We start from the raw sequence: 18445 nt of genomic DNA on the forward strand, positions 1-18445 counted from the left end.
AGGACGAGGGAAAGCCTCCCAGATGGGGGTCAGAAAACCAAGTTTTCCCATAATGATACACTTGTGTCCGGAGATGCTGGGTACAAGGCTCTGTACCAGGAATTTACATTTAGGACCTCATGCAATCCTCAAAGCATTCCTGTGAGTTTAGAATGATTCTTCTCTTTCATAGAGTAAGGGAATTAAGTCCAAAGTTAAGGGAAGGGAGGAAATAAACATTTATTAAGTACATCCTGTGTACCGGACTTCATATTCTTCGCATATGTATCTTTGACAGCAGCCTGGGTTTTGTTTTGCTTTTTTGATTTTATAGATGAGGAAAAGAGGCACAGAGATGAGTACATCATACAAGGTGAGTGGGGAAGGTTAAGTTCAAATTCAAGTCTACTGGGCCTCAAAACTCACTTTTTTTTCTGCCTCCCTACATATTAAATAATGTACCCAGCTAGTAGGATAACAAAATAACCATTAAAGTAGCTAACATTCATTCGACACTTCTTCTTCTTCTTCTTCTTTTTAATGTTTTATTTTATTTTATTTTTAAGAGAGAGAGCATGAGTGGAGGAGGAGCAGAGAGAGAAGGGGACCAACTGAGAATCCGAAGAGGGCTTTGTGCTGAGAGCACAGAGCCCGATGTGGAGCTTGAACTCATGAACCATGAGATCATGATCTGAGCCAAAGTCGGGCGCTTAACTGACTGAGCCACCCAAGCGCCCCATCACTGGGCACTTTCTGTGTGCTCATCTTGACATGGTACCTGCTACAAATGGAATGTTTGTGTTCCTCCAAAATTCATATGTTGAAACATAACCCCCACGGTGATGGTATTAGGAGGTGGGGCCTTTGGGAGATGATTAGGCCATGAAGGCAGAGCCTTCATTAATGGGATTAGTGCCTTTAAATTTTTTTTAAATGTTTTTTATTTATTTCTGAGAGAGAGAGAGACAGCATGAGCAGGGGAGGATCAGAGAGAGAGGGAGATACAGAATCTGAAACAGGCTCCAGGCTCTGAGCTAGCTGTCAGCACAGAGCCCGACACGGGGCTTGAACCCACGAACCGCGAGATCTTGACCTGAGCCGAAGTCGGACGCTTACCCGACTGAGCCACCCAGGCGCCCCGGATTAGTGCCTTTATAAAAGTGACCTGAGAACGCTCCCTTGCCCCTTCCACCATGTGAGGTTACAGCTAGAAGATATCATCTGAACCAGAAAATGGGTTCTCACCAGTCACTAAATGTGCTGGTGCCTTGATCTTGGACTTCCAGCCTCCAGAGCTGGGGGAGATAAATGCTTGTTGTTTATAGGGCACCCAGTCTGTGGTATTTTGTTCACAGCCTCAACAGATGAAGACCTGCCATCTCATTTAATCCTCACAGTAACCCTCTGAAGAAGATTCTGTTACATTCATTCCCATGGTTATAGATGAAGAAATGGAGGCTCACAGAGAAGTACCCATGGCCACCTAGCTAGCAATGGCAAATCAGTTTTCTCAAGCTTGAAGCTCCTATCCTCTACTCTGCTGCTTCTGGCCACCACCCTACTCCTAGAAGGGTGTTTTTTCTTGTCCGTGTTTCCCCAAGTTCCTCAGCTAAGGGACAAAAGTGATGGGGAGTTGCCTGACAAAGTAAGAGATGTGCAGGGACTCTGCCATTTTGTCACTGTGACCTGGACAAACTGCCACCCTACTCGTGTGTATCAATTCCCAAGTGTTGTGACAATAAAATCCCACAAAGTTGGTGGCTTTAAACAACAGTAATTTAATTTTCTCAAAGTTCTAGAGGCCAGAGTCCAAAATCAAGGTCAGTGGACCATGTTCCCTCTTCTCCGAAAGTTCTAGGTGAAGATTCATCTTTGCCTCCTCCAGCCTCTGGTGGCTCCGGGCATCCCTTGGCTTGTGGCTACATCAGTCCAATCTCTGTCCTGTCTTCACGTGATGTTCTTCCCTGTGTCTCTGTGTGTCCAAATCTCCCTTTCTTCTTATTTAGACCCTGGTCATTGGATTTAGGGCCCACCCTAAATCCAGAATGATTTCATTTCAAGATCCTTAACTAATCAGACCTGTAAAGACCTTAGTTCCAAATAAGGCCACTTTCTAAGATTCTGGGTGATTATGAATTTGGGGGGAACATTTTGCAAGTTACCACACCACGGTTGTTGAGGTAGGCTTCAATCCCTTTAAAGATGGCGGTCAGAAGGATGCACTTGACCAGTTGGGCACGAAAAAAACCCACCAGTCCATTTGGAGAATCCTTCTGCCTGCTTCCACAGATGAAGGATTCTCCAGGTTATCCTTGTCTTCCTTAGAACAGTGTCTTATTCTAGCAAGATCCTCTGCCTTGACTGGATCCCGTGGCTAACCATTTCAGTCCAGCTTTCTACAACCAGAGTCCCTATCACCTCAGACTTTTCAGCAGCCTCTTTCTGCAACTCCAGCCCTCATGCTGGCATTACCCCACTGCCAGAGGTCACACAGTAAAGAGTGGAGAGGGAGTTTGAACCCAGAGTCAGATGTCAGACCCTAAAAGCTTAAGCTCTATCCTATACAGTCTAGGCTCCTGCTACACAAAGTGGGGCTCAGGGATCAGAGGCATCATCATGACCAAATCCCCACTGGTTCATATGCACATTTAAGAAGTACTGGGACATTGTGACATTGCACATTCTGATTCAGTAGTTCTAGGATGACCTGAGATTCTGCATTTCTGATCAGACCCCTATGGACTTGCTACTGCTAGTCCACGGATAACATTTGGGAACAGAGGGGCCACTTCGCTCCACTCTGACCCAGGAGCAGGGTGCAGGGTGTCCTCTTCCCTCTCACCTGCAGAAGCAGGACTCAATCTCTCTCACCTGTGCTCCATAGCCTCCCACCTACTATGCCAGCTGGCTCTACCGTGGGGCCCTGACCACCCCACTCCAAGCTTAAATCTCCTCCATTGCCCACCCAACTCCACTTTCGCTGACACATTTTCATGATATTTGCTCTTCCTTTTCTTTTCTTATTTTTTTCTTAAATGTTTTTATTTATTTCTGGGAGAGAGAGAGAGAGAGAGAGAGAGAGAAACAGTGTGAGCAGGGAAGGTTCAGAGAAAAAGGGAGACACAGAATCTGAAGCAGGCCCCAAGCTCTGAGCTGTCAGCACAGAGCCCGATGCAGGGCTCGAACCCACGAACCATGAGATCATGACCTGACCTGAAGTCAGACACTTAACCGACTGAGCCACCCAGGTGCCCCTGCTCTTCCTTTTCTTCACTGATTCCCTCAGAAACAACCCTAGCAACTAGGCAGAGCATCAGATCTCTCTCTCTCTCTGCTAACTAGATTTTCAAAAGTTACCAGCAACCTCCTAATGATTATTGATCTTTTCCTAGTCTTCCCCCTTGACCTTCTGCCCCATTAAATGCTGGTGACCAAACCCACGCAGCTTAGCGTGAAATCTTTGTCCTGGCTCATCCTGATTGCTTCCACCTCACAGGCCTCTGTCCTTCATTCCAACTCTTCATTCTGTTCCCAAAATTGTATTTCTACTTGCAAGTTCAGTTGACATGCAAGGCTAAAGCTTCAGTCCCCACTTCTCTCTAAACTTCCAGCTATGTATTTCTGATTCCTGAAACTCAGAGTCTCAAAAGAAACTCATTATTTTCCCATTTGATTCATTGGAACTCAATAAACAAGAGTGGCTGGGCATTGTGCCATGAAAACAAAATGGTAGAGCCCTTCCCGTGAAGGGTTCCCAGCAGCAAGCCCTCCTGAGCCCACTGGTGTGCTGGTAAACCAGTTTTCCTAAAAAGAAAGCCTTGCTTTGTAGCATGGGCCAGTCTCTGTGTAAATATTCCATGATGGCTGATTTCAAGTTTCTAACATAACATTACTGAACATGGCATTGGGAAGAGATGTACAGAATCTCTCCTGAGCGGGTATGAGCCAGCTCCAATGTACCCCTGCATGATCTCCACACACATACTGCTACTGGCTTTTCATCCAGTTCCCCACTCTCAACCCTTAGAAGCATCCTTGACATTCTCCTCTCCCATTCATCCTCACATCTAGTAAATCAGCAAATGCCATGATTTGCAAATGAAGCCCTAAAATTCTTTAAGATAAGTGTGATTAGTTTTTTAAAAAAAAGAATTAATAACACATAGAAAAAATGGCAAGATGGTAGAGATTTAAACCCAATCATGTTGATAATTACATGAAACACAAATGGTCCAAACACTCTAATTAAGAGGCAGAGATTATCATCAAAATGTATTTTTTAAAAAAAGACCCAATTATTTGTTGTCTGTAAAAAACACACTTTAAATATAAAGACATAGATTAAAGGTAAAAGTATGGAAAATGATACAACATACATAGGAAAGCTAGCTATATTGATATCAGACAAAAATAACTTCCGGACAAGAAATATGATCAGGGATAAAGAGGGATATTTCTTAATGGTTTAAAAGTCAAATTTATCAAGACATATCAATCAAAATTTGTATAAACCAACACAATTAAAGCAGAAATAAAAAGAAATCCATAACTGTACCTAGAGATTTTAAGCCTCTTTTTCAGAAGCAAAGAGATAGAAAATCAGTAAAGATAGAGAAGACTTGAATGATGCTGTCAACCATATTGACCTAATATAGACATTAATAGAACACTCTACCTGGCATCAGTAGAATACACATTATTTTCAAATGCACACGGAGCATTCAACATGGTGGTCCATTTGCTCTACCATAAGTCAGCTATCAACACATATAAAAGGGTTGAACTCACAGATGATATTTTCTGACAACAGAAATTAAATTTAAAAAAAAACAAACAAGAGAGAAGTGTCTGGAAGATCCTGAAATATTAGGAAACTAAGCAGTATACTTCTAAATAGCACATAAAACCAAAGAGAAGTCAAAGGAGAAATTAGAAAATATTTTGAACTGAATGATAAGGAAAATACAACATATCAAAATTTGGAGGGTGCCTCTAAAACAGTGCTTCAATGCAAATGTATAGCTTTAAATGTTTTAGAATAGATGAAAGATCTAAAATCGACTATTTAAGTTTCTAGCTTAAGAAACTAATAAAAAGAAAAAAAGAGCAAATAAAGCAGAAGGAAGGAAATAGGGAAAATAAGAGCAGAAAGAAATAGAAAATGGACTTGCAGTAGAATAACTCAATGGAACCAAAAGCTAACTCTTAGGAAATATCTAAAACTCCAGCTGGAGTAAACAAGGCGAAAAAAAAAGAAACAACACATAAATCATCATTATCAGGAATGAACAAGGGACACCATTACAAATCCTATAGATAATGCAAGGATAATTATAAAATAATATAAATAATTTGTGTTGATTAATAATTTAGATAAAATGGACAAATTACTTGGGTGCCTGGGTGACTCAGTCGGTTAGGCATCCAATTCTTTTCTTTTTTTTTTAAGCATCCAATTCTTGATTTCAGCTCAGGTGCCCTGACTAGATCTTGTGATTTGTTGAGTTCAGGTCCCTCTTTGGGCTCTGCCCTAACTGGGCAGCAAAAATGGATGAACTATTTGAAGGGCAAAATTTACAAAATTTGCCCAAGAAGAAATAGTCAATCAGAAAGGGCCCTAATCTATTAAAGAAATTTATTTGTCAAAATTTAAAAACAATTTTTTTCTGCAAAAGAAAACTAGGCCAAATGGCTATGCTGGTAAATTCAAACACTTTAAGGAAGTTATAGGTCAATCTTTCATGAATTCTTTTGGAAAATAGAGAAGAAGGGACCACTTCTCAACTCATTAGCAATTCAAATCCAACAATAATTAAAATAGATAACACATTATGACTAACTGGGATTTATCCCAGAAACACTAGAATGGTTGAACATTTTAAAATCAACCAATGTAGGGGTGGTTGGCCAGTTAAGTCTGTAGAGCATGTAACTCTTGATATCAGGGTCATGAGTTTGAGCTGAACGTTGGTATAGAGATTACTAAAAAAAAATTAATAAACTTAAATAAAAATAAATAAAATATAAAAATCAATCAATGTAAATCAACTGATTCATAATAAATGGGAAAAATTAGATGGTTAAATCGACAGATATAAAAAAATATTTGACAAAGTAAAACTTACATTCATGATAAAAACTCTGAGGAAATAGAAATACACGGGGAAAGCTTCAGCCTGATATGGAGTATTGGCCACCGTCTGCCACTAACCCCAAACCTAATACTGGATGACTGAACATTTTCCACTTAAGACTGAAAACGAGCAAGGATATCTGATCTCATAACCTTTATTTAACATTTTATAGCAGGTTCTAGTCAGTGCACACAATGACTGTGTACATAGAAAATCTTTATGAAAGTATTTTTTAAAAGCTAACAAAAATAAGTGAATTCAGCAAGGGCATATGCTACAAGGTCAAAATAAAAACTCAATGATATATCTATATGTTATCAAAGAACAATTAGAGACTAACACCTAAAAGTACCATTTATGGAGCACCTGGGTGGCCCAGTCAGTTAAGCGTCTGACTCTTGATTTCAGCTCAGGTCATGATCTCACGGTTTGTGAGTTTTGAGCCCCACACTAGGCTCCACACTGACAGCGCAGAGCCTGCTTGAGATTCTCTTTGTCTCTATCTCTGTTTCTCTGTCTCTGTCTCTCTCTCTTCCCCTCCTGTGCACTCTCTCAAAATAAATAAACTTACAAAAAACACCATTTATAATAGCATCAAAACCCCCCCCATGAGATACTTAGGGATAAATTTAACAAAATATATCCAACGTATGTACACTGAGGATGTACAATTAAGTTAAAGAAGGTCTAAGTAAATGGTGAGATATGCTGTGTTTATAGGTTGGAAGACTCAGTGTTGTTAAGATGTTAGTTTTACCCAAATTGACCTATGGATTCAACATGGTCCCAATAAAAATTCCAAAGCTTTTTGATAGAAATTGACAAACTGATTGTAAAATATGTAAAGAAATTCAGAGGGCCTGAATTAGCCAAAAACATTTTTAATGATTACTAAGGAATAAATTAAGAAGACTTACACTACCTGATTCTGAGACTTATTATAAGGCTACAGTAATCAAGACAGTGTGATATGGCATAAAGAAAGATGAATTTATTAATAGGACAGGCTACAGAGTCCAGAAATAGGCCCACACATATGTATGCAATTGATTTTCTAATGAGGATGCTGGGATAGTTCAACAGGGAAAGAACAACTTTTACAAAAATGATGCTAGAAAAACTGGATATTCATATGAAAAAAGTTAATTTAAAATCTTACCCTATATATAGACAAAAATTAACCCAATATCAATCACAGAGCTCAACTTTATAAAAGCTAAAATCATTTTAAAAAATTGGAGAAGAAATAGAAAAAAAAAACCTTTTTGACCTTGGTGCAGACAACACTTTTTTAAAAAAAAAACCATAAAATGCACTACCGAAAAAGAAGAGTAAATTCGACTTCACTGAAATTAAAAATATTTGCTCTTCAAAAATGCCATTAAAGAATTAAAAAAGAAAGCAAAGGGCTGATAGAAAACATTTCAAATGCAGATGTCTAACAAAGGACTTGTATCCAGAATATACAAATAACACTTATAACTCAGTAATATGAAAACCACTGATCCAATTTTAAAAATAGGTAAAAGATGTGTTCAGAAATTTCCCAAAAGAAGAAATATTACCACCCAGTAAGTGCACAGAATAGTGATCAATATCACTAGTTGTCAGAGAAATGCAGGCACCGGCAGGTTTAGAATGAAAAAGGCTCCTCTCTCAAATGTCAAAGAAGATGTGGATCAACTGGAACTCTCACACATTTTCACACGCTTTCAGTGGAAATATAAAATGATAAAATCACTTTGGGAAAGAGTTTGGCATTCTCGTAAAGTTAAAAAATATGCTTCCATTCATCTTCATGATTTCACTTCCTACTGAAGAGAAGTAAAAACATGCGTTCACCAGACACATAAACGGATGTTCTTAGTAGACTTGGTCACTATGTCCCCATGTTGAAAACAGCCCAGGGACATCTGGGTGTCTCAGTCGATTAAGTATCTGACTCTTGGTTTCGGCTCAGGTCGTGATCTCACACTTTCATGAGGTCGAGCCCCGAGTTGGGCTCTGTGGCAGTGGCTTGGGATTCTTGTGGAATCTCTTGTGGAGCCTGCTTGGGATTCTCACTTGACCAGGTGAACAGATAAAACCAGTTGTGCCGCATCCACACAACAGACTAACAGCCCGCGAGAAACAGACACACTATTCAGATGCTCAACAACAGGGATGAATCCCCAAAAGTAGACTGAGCAAAAGAAGACACAAAAGAGCACATTTTGTAGGATTGTGGGTGATTTTGCCCTTCAGGGGACTCTTGGAGATATCTGGAAACATGTTTGGTCTGTCACAAGTTGGTGAATGCCACTGTTGAGTAGAGGGTGGAGAAGCTGCTAGGAATCCTACTTTGCCCGGGTCAGCCCCACGGCAAACCATGATCCCAAATATCCTTATTTGGGACATTTATTTATAAATAAATAAATAAATAAATAAATAAATTTAATATATTTTAATAAATAAATATATTTAAATATAAATAAATAAATAAATGTCCTTATTTGGGACATTGGGATATTTAAATGTCGAGGCTGAAAATCCTCAGGTAAGTTAAACTACAGTGACAGGAAGCAGATCGGTGATTGGCACTGGTCGGGGGTGAGAGAGTGAAGGTTGCCTGCAAAGGAGTGAAAAAAATGGTTTATATCTTAATTGTGGTCAAATGAAGCATTGTATTTTATGGACGTTATACCTCAGTAAAATTGACTTTTTTAAAGAAATGACTCTGAAATCCTTTCTTGTCATTCCCATCTGTCTGGTAACTTAAAAGTGCATCATTCTCACTGTAAATGGCCCTGAGCAAATCTCTCCACCCTAAATAAATCAGAGATTCCAACCCCTCGCATCCTACAAAATTGAATACAGTAAAACCTTGGATTGCAAGTAACGTGTTCTTGAGTGTTCCTCAAGATGAGCAAGCATTTCTAGTAAATTTTAATTTGATAAACAGAGCGATGTCTTGCAATATTAGTAGTACGTGATGCTGAATGTCACATGATTAGGGCTGAGCCAATAGTTTTCGAAACTCGCTTTGAAATACGAGTGCTCTGCATTACAAGCATGTTTCCGGAATGAGTTATGCTTGCAAACCAAAGTTTTACTGTACCTGCTTTCTAATTAGAACATGAAGAGATGACAAAGAAGGGAGCAAGAACAAAGATGTCCTTTGGTCAGTCAACAGTAGTATAGTATTACACACACACACACACACGTGTGTGTAGACACATGCACACAGACATGTATTTGCTCATGTGCCATTTGCATGGTGCCCGACACAAAGAGATACATGATAAGTGTTAGTAACATTCGTCCCAACCCCACACTCCATGCTTTCATCTCTACACCCACTGATGTTTTCATAAAGCAAAAGACTCTTTAACCTTTTAGCTTAGGGTCTTTCCAAACAAAGGCCTTGTGAAGAGAAGGCAGCTTCTATGGTGTGTTATCTACAGCCTTGGAGCCTTTTCCAGTGGTGTCCCCAGGCTAGCGGTTTCCATTTAAAATCAACCGTGGTGGGGCACCTGGGTGGCCCAGTGGGTTGAGCATCCAACTTCAGCTCAGGTCATGATCTCATGGTTCGTGGGTTCAAGCCCCGCGTCGAGCCTGGAGCCGGTTTCTGATTCGATGTCTTCCTCTCTCTCTGCCTCTCCTCTGCTCACATTCTCTCTCTCAAAAATAAATCAAAGTTAAAAATATAATAAAATAAAATCAACCGTGGTGGGAGCATTTACACCAGGGAAATTGGCAAATGGTACAAAGGAGGGCTTGTTGCCTGGAGAGCCAGCTGTTCAGCCGTTTGCCAGCACACCACGGCCTCTGACTCAGAAAGAATGGAAATTCGTACTGAAAAGAGAATGCACATGGCTGTGAACATGGATCTTGTGGCTTGGGATTTATGATTTTTCCTCTTATGTCATAAACACAGTTGCAATTGCCCTGAAGACGCATCTTCCCATAAAATGAGGGGGTGGGGTGGGGGCGGAGACTGGATATATTCTATTTGGTGATTTAAAACAACATCGTAATTGATAGTACATGGGGCTTCTGGTTAAGCAAAAAAAAAAAAAAAGTTTTTTAAAAATTTGTTTAATGTTTATATTTGAGAGAGAGAGAAAGGCAGAGACAGTATGTGAGCAGGGGAGGGGCAGAGAGAGAGGGAGACATGGAATCCAAAGCAGGTTCCAAGCTCTGAGCTGTTAGCACAGAGCCAAATGCAGGGCTCAAACCTATGAACCATGAGATTGTGACCTGTGAGCTGAAGTCAGGTGCTTAACCAACTGAGCCCCCCAGGCGCCCCAAGCAAAAGAAAATAGTTATTTTAAAAACCTGTGTTGGGGATAAAGCTGAATGGAGATACAGAGTTGAGTGAGATCTTAGACCATGTCCTCAAAGGAAGGGCAGGGAAGACCTAATTTAAAGGAGCGTCTAGGGGCACCTGGGTGGCTCAGCCGGTTAAGTGTCCGACTTCAGCTCAGGTCATGATCTCATGGTTCATGAGTTTGAGTCCCGTGTCAGGCTCTGTGCTGACAGTGTGGAGCCTGCCTGGGTTTCTCTCTTCTCTCTCTCTCTCTCTCCCTACTTTGAAAATAAATAAATAAATAAATAAATAATAAATAAATAAACTTTAAAGGAGGGACTGGCCACAGAGTCTGCCTGATCGACGTGCTTTCCAGTGTTTCACGACCCTGCAAGGACGTGGAGCCCAAGACAGAGTGCTCACCTTACTCCTTGGCTGTTTTTCCAAGCGAGCAAGGCCAGGGCAGGAGGAGGGGACCATTTCCCCAAGACCAGAGTCTCTGGGGAGCTGTAGCTCCGCCCTGAGCTGCGTCTAGCTTTCTGGGTGCTGAGCTGGCCCATGAGAGCAAGCTCATGTCCATCTGGCCCTGGACACAAGGAGACGCTCCCACTATCCCAGGCACAGCTCAGTCAATATCAGCCAGACTGAGGCCTTGGATGTGGGGGGAGAGGGGGCAGCCAGCGAGTCCTGTGGTTTGAAGGCTCTCCTAGAATTTATTTAAACCACCTTTAAAATGCAATGTTTTCTCCCCTCTCAAGGAACAGTATGGGGTCACTACAATATCCTGGGCCGTTTCCTCGGGTTGGAAATCAGACCTGGAAAACTGAAGGCCTTCTAAGAGCCCCTTCTGAGGGCGGATGCTGGGAAGCCCCCCTCCGCTACCCTGGGTAACAAGGAAGAGGAGAGAGAGCTAGAGAACCAACTTCCAGCAGCCCTTCTGGGCTGGCCGGGGCCAGAGCTGGGCCCAGAATCTAGACCAGCCCCCCTGCTTCTGAAAGAACCTTGGGCTCCTACGGGGGGGGGCAGGGGGCCCTAGGACAGACCGGACTCGGGTCATCAGCATCTCAGTGCCTCCCCACCCGCCCCCACCCCGACCCCAAGCAGAACAGGGGGAAGGAAGGGCGACCTGGTCTCCTGGATTTGGTGGGGTGGGGGCAGATCTCTCTCTCTGTCTCTCTCTCTCTCTCTGCTGCCGTCATCCTCTGATAGTGGGATTCTAAGAACTTGATCAAAAAAAATAAATAAATAAAAAAGCAAGCAAGCAAGCAAGCAAGCACAAAAGCGGGGAGGTGGGGCGAACCCTAGGTAGAAATCAATGAAGGCTTTAAACCTTCCACACTGAAAAAGTCTGCATTTCTCTGTTGTCTTTGGGAACCCGCTGAATGGCTGGGAAACTGTTTTTAATAAACAAGAGTTCAAACGCTGAGGCCCCATAGCCAGCAGTCACGCCTTAAACTCTAAACTTTACATGAAAACTCTCCCATCCCTTTGAACTAGCCTTCCCTCTCCGGCAGAGCATTCCAGTGTTTATGCATTTTTTGAGATTGCTGGCAGGATTGCTTTGAATACTTTCCCTCTCTTTAGCAACCTCCTCCCTTCAGAACCCATTAATGCCCCACTCAGCAACATCAAGGTATTGCTTTGAAGTCCCTTCTGGCTACGGGCCGCTCACACTCTTTGGTTACTGTGCAATCAAATAATTAAATGGATTCTCAGGGAAAAAAAAAATCATTCTTTTCCTTGGTAATTAAACACTCCAGGTTGGACAGGAGTGCTGGGTTGCCAAGGGAGTGAGGATCTATAAAGACTCGGAGCCCAGAATTCCTTGCTCGTGACCCCCAGGGGAGAAAAATAATAACAGGAGAGTCAGCTCGGTCCTCACTCCCCTTGTGCTCTGGCAGCTTCCCTGGGCCCAGGACCTCCCTTCCTAGAGAGAGAGAGAGAGAGAAGACATCCCCACCAAGAGAGCTCCTTTCTGGGGTGGGGGGTGGCCGGGGGTGTGGGGGCACCTCTGGACCAAAATAAGCCTGAGAGAGATTCCAGCTTCTGGAGGGCAGGGAGTGGGGCTCACCCGGTTCCCAGTGCGATTCCGCCCCTAATATGGCTGGGGGGTGGGGGATGGGCAGGGGAGGGTGAGAATGGAGAGGTGGGAGGTGCAGTAAAGGGAGGGGAAGGGGAGCAGGAGGAAGGAGAAAGAAGGGGAAAAGGAGGGATGTAGGAAGAGATTGGGAGAGACCAGCGGAAAAGGAAGTGGGGGGAGGAGGAAGGGGTGAAACAGGGAGGGAGGTGAGTGGGGAGAGTGAGGAGGATGTGGACAAGGAGAACTAAGGGGACTGGGGAGAAGGGGGCAGGGCAGGGGGGGTAAGCGTGGGGGAGGGGAGGGCCAGCTGGGGGGGGAGGGGCCAGCAGAGCGTCAGCTTCTGCCAGGGCTGCTGCTGCTGGTTTTGTGTCTCTCATGCTTCCACCAAGGTTAGCTTCTCCCAGATTAACGGGCCCCCACTTTTGGGTGAAGACCCCAGATACTCTTCGCCACCTGCTCCACTCTGTGGCCTCCGCAGGCCACCCCCTCCCCCTTCCTTACTCACTTCTCCACTTCTCGCCTCTCCCAAGGTTGCCCTTCCCTTACTCTCCTGATCACACCCTGGGAGCCTGCAAGTCCCAGCCCAGAAGTGGCCTCCCTCTGGGTCCCCAGACCCGCTCTATCAGGCGCTTCTCACAGTGAATTTTAATGCCTTCACCAGGTGCTGCTCTGGGTTGGAGGCCATGTCTTCATCGTCTGTGGGTCCCCCGCCCTGCAACCCCTGGTACAGGCACATGGTATCTTTCCGCAGGTGTTGGCGAGGAGGGTTTTCATCAGAGAACAGTGAAAGTGGCCTCAGGCCCCAAGAGTCACATTACATAAAGACCGTCCCATAACGTAAGCCTTTGGTTGCCAGCATCTAACCATGGCATTCTTCATAACTTGAACTTGAGGTATCTCTTCATCGTCCATCTGTTTCTCTCTCTCTTTTTTTAATTTTTTTTCTTTTTTTAATTTTTAAAAAATGTTTATTTATTTTTGAGAGAGAGAAACAGAGTGGGAGCAGGGGAGGGGCAGAGAGAGAGGGAGACACAGAATCCTAAGCAGGCTCCAGGCTCTGAGCTGTCAGCACAGAGCCTGAGGCGGGGATCGAACCCATAAGCCATAAGATCATGACCTGAGCCAAAGTCGGACACTCAGCGGACTGAGCCACCCAGGCGCCCCCATCCATCTGTTTCTCAAAGCCACCAGTTTCTCCTCTTGAATCTCTCTCCTCTCATTTCAGGCCATGTAATGCATATACCTCAGACTCCAGGAGCTAGGGCTCTCTGCCATCCAAACTGGCCTTGAGAACAGATCCTCACTCCCCGCCACCCCCCCTCCCCCAGACAGGAGCTGTATTATTAGTCAAAATTTTTTGGTTGAGTATGACAAAAACGCAAGTCAAATCAACTTGAGAAAAAAGACATGACCAGGGTTTACTGACTCACAAGGCTGGGCTCTCATGGGCAGTTGAATTTAAGGATCCAAGGGATGCGGACAAAACTTGGGAGGTGGTTCTCTCTGCCTCTACCCCTCCATCACGTGGCTCTGAATGTCTCTGTTGGCTTCAATGACAAGTAAGCTCTCTCCAGTACTTGGCCCCCCTCAAACATCCAAGATTTGGTCCTACCATTTTAGAAGCCCAAAAGAGAGCTCCCTATTCACCAAATTCCTGGTACAAGTTCCATGGCCGAATCTCACTGGACCAACTGAAGTCACATGTCCATCCCTGAGCCAATCATGGTAGCCAACGCGATGGACTCTATTCATTGGCCAGATCATGTGCCATTTTTGTAGGTGAGTGTCGTTCCCCAAAGGAAAACCAAGGTGCTATTATCCAGAGATGAAAACATGGATCCTGGGCCCAATAAAATAACAGATGACCACCTGCAAGATCAAATCTCACTGGTGTCATTTATGGAGATTCTTGGAAAGAGGTGACTGGGAAAACACTGTGTGTTGGAGGCAAAAGGGTGTAGACAAACCAGGACAAGAAACAAGACTTCATCCAGTGTTGCACAAAGGCAGAGGCCATTGCACTCGGCAAGCAGCTGTCGAATCAAGCAGACGTGATCCCAGCAGGTAAGGAGAGGAGCAGGGCAGACACGATCTCCAAGCTACTCCTTCCGGGTATAGAGGGCATTCTTCTACACTTCCTAGAGCCTCAGGAGCCTACGCCGGACCTCACCTGCCTCCTGTCTCCACGGAGGAGAGGCTGTACTGTGCTTCTTGTTGGAAAAGGAGGTTCAGGTAGAGGAATCGAGGCAGATCTGCACAGTGACCAGGGCGGTTTGCAGAAATGGCCCACCACGTCTGCTTGAAAGGATGAAAGTATTCACACATATCGAGATTTACCCTAAAAAATGATGAGAGGCTCAGAACACTTTACTGAGCAAGAGAGCATGCCACATACTGGAAGGAGAGACACCAGATGTTATCCACTGCTATATCTGAGTAGTGGGATTATAGGCGGGTTTCTTTGTCTTTTGTGTAATTCCATGTATTTAAAAAAAAAATTTTTTTTTACCGTGATTATTTATTTTTGTGGTCAGAGGGAAAAATACAAACTAAACGGAAAAAACTCCAAAGGGAAAACACTCTACAAGCCAACCTTTTCCTACCGTAATCCACTCTCTCGTTTAATTCATTTTCTCACTGTCTCTCTGTCCCTCACCCTGGGGACCTGGCTGTCCCTCAGTCTGGATAATTGGCCTCTGGCCGAATAGGAAGCAGGTGGCTCAAGCAGTCCTGTCCTCTAAAGTGAGATTGGGAGGGGTCTCTGCTTCTCCAGGCGAGGCTGGTTCGCACAGAGCCTGGCGAGGGACAGGGCTCAGATGGGAGGCAGCTGTGACCCTTCCCCAGTGCACGCCCCACCCCCTTCCCTTGCCCCCTGGGCTTTTTCAGGCTGGATGAATGAACAACAAAGGCCTGTGGCCATCTCAGGCATGCCAAGAAGTGGGTGTCATCTGGAGGAAGCTCAAACCCAAACCTTTTAAGTTGACAAACCACGTTGATCAGAAGACTAATTGCTTCTTGCTGTCTTCGGCCCGCCAAGCGCTTGACAATGACTCACAAATCATTTATACAATTGATTATCGCCAAGAGATTTTACCCTCATGGAAACAGACACCCGGGCACCCACTGCCCGGCTGGGGATGGGAGCTGAAGCCCAGTTAACCAAGAAAGGTCCGTGCTTAGTGCTAAGACACACACCCTCCCTTGGGAAAATATGGTGGGTAGAATTACCTCCACACTCAGAATCCCAAAGAGGAGATCTGGGCAGCCCATCTAGGTAAGGGTGTAGCCTCCAGACTAGAAGAGGCTCAAAAGCCATGGGAAGTATACTGGCTTTCTATTCTCCACCTGGAAATCTTTGGAGAAGAAAATTCCGCGATTTCTCCCAGTGACCTCTTTCAGGTTTTTTTGTTTTTTTTTTTTTTTGTTTTTTTTTTTAATATCCTGGTAGCCAAGATAGCTTTTGGAGAGATAGTTACATCTCCTGATTTTTATACTGTTCTATCTACCATGAGCACAAGAGGGGAAAAGCTCATGTTTTCACTTCATCTTCAGGTGGCCTAGAACCAGCAATCTGGATTTTCTGGTAGGATCCAGGCTGAGCGGAAATGAAACTAGAGGTGTGTAAAGTCGTCAGGATGGAGTGTGGCCAGGATAACTGGTCGAATCTGCACGGGTCTGTGAGGGGAGGCAGGCAGGGAGGTAGTGGTGTGGGAGGTAGCGAAGAAGTGACGCGCAGGCCGAGGGAAAAAGGAGATCATGCGTGTGGTCACGGTGCATTTCTCCTGGAGGTGATTATTGAAGTTTTTCACCTTGAAAGATTTGTGCTTTTCTTTGCCTGTTAGGACAGGTGAATCATAGGAGTCTCAATTTTATCAGCCGGAAGACAGACACCACTCTATTTGTTATGGGTTGAATCATGTCTTTGCCGAAGGTTATGGTGAAGTCCTAACTAACGCAGGACCTCAGAATGTGACCTTATTTGGAAAGAAGGTCTTTGCAGATGTAAGGTAAGATGGGGTCGGCTGGGCCCTAATCCAATGTGAGTGGTGTCCTTATACAAAGGGGAAATTCAAGCACAGTCACAGACAAGTACGGAGGAAGGACTATGGGATAAGACACAGACGGGGCGCCTGCGGGCCTCAGTGGGTTCAGAGGCCGACTCTTGATTTTGGTTCACATTGTGATCTCACGGTCATGGGATGGAGCCCCATGTTGAGCTCTGTGCTGAGTGTGGAACCTGCTTGCGATTCTCTCTCTGCTTCTCTCTCTCTCTGCCCCTCCCCTGCACGTACTCGCTCTCTCTCTCAAAATAAATAACTGAACTTAAAAAAAAAAAGCCACAAGAAAAACACTCTTAAAGTTGGAGTTTTGCAGCCACATCCCAGAAATGCCTGGGACCATGAAGCCCGAAGAGACAGGAAAGGCTCCTTCTCCTCCAGGTTTCAGAGGGAACACAGCCCTGCTGATACCTTGTCTTCTGACGTCCAGCCTCCAGAACTGAGACAAATGTCTGTCGTTCTAAGCTACCAGTTTGTGGTGTTTTGTCACAGCAGCCCCAAATGAGTACAACTTAAAAAAAAATTTTTTTTAATGTTTATTTATTTTTGAGAGAGAGACAGAGCGTGAGCGGGGGAGGGGCAGAGAGAGAGGGAGACACAGAATCTGAAGCAGGCCCCAGGCTCTGAGCTGTCCTCACAGAGCCCAACCGGGGGCTCAAACCTACCAACCGCGAGATCAGACCTGAGCTGAAGTCAGATGCTCAACCAACTGAGCCACCCAGGAGCCCTGCAACAGGTTTAACTTTTTAACAGAAAGTAACTTTTTAACAGAAATTAAATTAATGCAAAGTATGAGGTGCTTAGACATTTGTTTAAGGAGTTAACAAATGGAATAGATTGAGCCTTTGGCCATGACTTCCAAACCCCTACAGAGCTCACCCAGCCAACGAGGTGCCATGGGCATAGCCCCGTTATCAGGAAGCAGCCACAGCTGCTGCATTATCTGGGAGCTAGTGGCTGGGGAGCAGAATGGGGAGCCTGGGCATCTGCCCCATTCCACACCTTGTGGTACCAAGGATACTGGGAACAGACGCCCACGTGGCTTCAGTCAAGCCCCGTGACTCCATGACTTTGTCGGCAAACAAAAACCCGAGGAAAACGTCGGTCTCCCAATGATGGAACCCACTTCAAATCTAGACACAAAGCATTCTGGAAAATGCAGAGTTTAGCTTTCCCAGCAAGCACACTGGGGGCAAAGAGGAAGGAAGGCTGAGCGGGCAATCCAAAGCATCTACCACAATTGGAGTCACTAGTTTAAATGCCAGATGCCCTGTTAAGTTTGAATGTCAGACAAACAATAGATATGTTTCTAGTATAAGTATGCCCCAACTACTGCATGGGACATACTTATGTTAAAAAAATTATTCATCATTTATGTGAAATTCAAATTTAATTGGGCATCCTGTATCTTAGTTTGCTAAATTGAGTAACCCCACCCACAAATATCATCCATGGCTGGTTTCTAGTTTCTTCTTGTTGAGATCACTGAGAGATGGTGGGAGAGAAAGCCAACCTCAACCCCTGTGACCATCAGATCCTCCCCTGATCTTCTCCATGTACCACGTCTGACACAAAGAGCACGAAAGGCTCAGGGGCCCCCAATAACATAATTAATTTGATCCAAAGTTGAATTTGGGAAAATGGAGCAAAGTCAGATGGAAAGTTAAGAAGGGTGGTGTGGTCCCAGGATGTCTAGAGGAATCTTACCCAACACTCTCTGTATCACTCAGGGTGGCTTTTTATCTGTAAAGCTCTTTTTATTTTCCTTCAGAGATTTCATTTTTAAGGAATCTCTATACCCAAGATGGGGCTTGAACTCACAACCCTGAGATCAGGAGGTGCAGGCTCCATGCACTGAGCCAGCTGGGCGCCTCTATCCATAAGGCTCTTGTACATCAATGTTTGA

This window comes from Hyaena hyaena, unplaced genomic scaffold (assembly GCF_003009895.1).
Source record: "Hyaena hyaena isolate Hyena2069 unplaced genomic scaffold, ASM300989v1 scaffold_104, whole genome shotgun sequence".
Lineage (NCBI taxonomy): Eukaryota > Metazoa > Chordata > Mammalia > Carnivora > Hyaenidae > Hyaena > Hyaena hyaena.